We start from the raw sequence: 2,940 nt of genomic DNA on the forward strand, positions 1-2,940 counted from the left end.
TGACTAACTAGGAAAGGTAGAAAATATAAAATATGATCCAAAAATATATTTTGCATAGTGCTGAGTAATCAGAGATAGGGAGGAGATAGAAGAAGGGTGCAGATAGGGAGGAGATAGAAGAAGGGTGCAGATAGGGAGGAGATAGAAGAAGGGTGCAGATAGGGAGGAGATAGAAGAAGGGTGCAGATAGGGAGGAGATAGAAGAAGGGTGCAGATAGGGAGGAGATAGAAGAAGGGTGCAGATAGGGAGGAGAAATAGAAGAAGGGTGCAGATAGGGAGGAGATAGAAGAAGGGTGCAGATAGGGAGGAGATAGAAGAAGGGTGCAGATAGGGAGGAGATAGAAGAAGGGTGCAGATAGGGAGGAGATAGAAGAAGGGTGCAGATAGGGAGGAGATAGAAGAAGGGTGCAGATAGGGAGGAGGCAATAGGACAGTATGGAACGTGGGAGTTGAATGGATAAAGAGATAGAGAGAGAGGGGAAAGAGAGAGAGAGAGAAGCTCCAGGGTTGAGGGTAGAGAAATACAGAGGATTAGTTTCAATAGAGAGCTGAGGATTTGGAACAAGGAGACAAGGACTGGGAGCCAGGAGAGAGAGAGAGATCATAGTAGAAAAGCAGATAGAAAGGGGAAAGGAAAACAGCAGATCTGATTAGAGAGATGGAGAGGAGAACAAGGCAGAGGAGAGAGGACAGAGAGGATGGGAGAGACAGAGAGGGGAACAAGGCAGAGGAGAGAGGACAGAGAGGATGGGAGAGATGGAGAGGGGAACAAGGCAGAGGAGAGAGGACAGAGAGGATGGGAGAGATGGAGAGGAGAACAAGGCAGAGGAGAGAGGACAGAGAGGATGGGAGAGACAGAGAGGGGAACAAGGCAGAGGAGAGAGGACAGAGAGGATGGGAGAGATGGAGAGGAGAACAAGGCAGAGGAGAGAGGACAGAGAGGATGGGAGAGACAGAGAGGGGAACAAGGCAGAGGAGAGAGGACAGAGAGGATGGGAGAGATGGAGAGGAGAACAAGGCAGAGGAGAGAGGACAGAGAGGATGGGAGAGATGGAGAGGGGAACAAGGCAGAGGAGAGAGGACAGAGAGGATGGGAGAGATGGAGAGGAGAACAAGGCAGAGGAGAGAGGACAGAGAGGATGGGAGAGACAGAGAGGGGAACAAGGCAGAGGAGAGAGGACAGAGAGGATGGGAGAGATGGAGAGGAGAACAAGGCAGAGGAGAGAGGACAGAGAGGATGGGAGAGATGGAGAGGAGAACAAGGCAGAGGAGAGAGGACAGAGAGGATGGGAGAGATGGAGAGGGGAACAAGGCAGAGGAGAGAGGACAGAGAGGATGGGAGAGATGGAGAGGAGAACAAGGCAGAGGAGAGAGGACAGAGAGGATGGGAGAGACAGAGAGGGGAACAAGGCAGAGGAGAGAGGACAGAGAGGATGGGAGAGATGGAGAGGAGAACAAGGCAGAGGAGAGAGGACAGAGAGGATGGGAGAGACAGAGAGGGGAACAAGGCAGAGGAGAGAGGACAGAGAGGATGGGAGAGATGGAGAGTGGAACAAGGCAGAGGAGAGAGGACAGAGAGGATGGGAGAGATGGAGAGGAGAACAAGGCAGAGGAGAGAGGACAGAGAGGATGGGAGAGATGGAGAGGGGAACAAGGCAGAGGAGAGAGGACAGAGAGGATGGGAGAGATGGAGAGGAGAACAAGGCAGAGGAGAGAGGACAGAGAGGATGGGAGAGACAGAGAGGGGAACAAGGCAGAGGAGAGAGGACAGAGAGGATGGGAGAGATGGAGAGGAGAACAAGGCAGAGGAGAGAGGACAGAGAGGATGGGAGAGATGGAGAGGGGAACAAGGCAGAGGAGAGAGGACAGAGAGGATGGGAGAGATGGAGAGGAGAACAAGGCAGAGGAGAGAGGACAGAGAGGATGGGAGAGACAGAGAGGGGAACAAGGCAGAGGAGAGAGGACAGAGAGGATGGGAGAGATGGAGAGGAGAACAAGGCAGAGGAGAGAGGACAGAGAGGATGGGAGAGACAGAGAGGGGAACAAGGCAGAGGAGAGAGGACAGAGAGGATGGGAGAGATGGAGAGGAGAACAAGGCAGAGGAGAGAGGACAGAGAGGATGGGAGAGATGGAGAGGGGAACAAGGCAGAGGAGAGAGGACAGAGAGGATGGGAGAGATGGAGAGGAGAACAAGGCAGAGGAGAGAGGACAGAGAGGATGGGAGAGACAGAGAGGAACAGGGAGGTATTGGGGAGGAGAGGCAAGGGTAGAAAAAGGAGGAGAGGGTTGAGAGAAAAATACTGAGAAAGGAAGCTGAGATAGACTGTTGAAGTGGAAGACTGAGAAAGGAAGCTGAGATAGACTGTTGAAGTGGAAGACTGAGAAAGGAAGCTGAGATAGACTGTTGAAGTGGAAGACTGAGAAAGGAAGCTGAGATAGACTGTTGAAGTGGAAGACTGAGAAAGGAAGCTGAGATAGACTGTTGAAGTGGAAGACTGAGAAAGGAAGCTGAGATAGACTGTTGAAGTGGAAGACTGAGAAAGGAAGCTGAGATAGACTGTTGAAGTGGAAGACTGAGAAAGGAAGCTGAGATAGACTGTTGAAGTGGAAGACTGAGAAAGGAAGCTGAGATAGACTGTTGAAGTGGAAGACTGAGAAAGGAAGCTGAGACAGACTGTTGAAGTGGAAGACTGAGAAAGGAAGCTGAGATAGACTGTTGAAGTGGAAAGGAGTGTGAAGAAGGCAGAACAGGGAGCAAGAGGAGAAGAGACAGCAGGAGGTGGACTGGGGTGAGAGGGCAAAATAAAAGGGTTGAGGGAGGCGGAGACGAAAGGGAAAAGTGAGCGGGTAAGTGGAGAAATGCAAGGAGAATATGTTAATTTAGTTTGAAGAGAGAAGTCATGATGAGTCACACATAATAGGCCTTAATGAATGTGCTC

This window comes from Salmo salar, unplaced genomic scaffold (genome assembly GCF_905237065.1).
Source record: "Salmo salar unplaced genomic scaffold, Ssal_v3.1, whole genome shotgun sequence".
Lineage (NCBI taxonomy): Eukaryota > Metazoa > Chordata > Actinopteri > Salmoniformes > Salmonidae > Salmo > Salmo salar.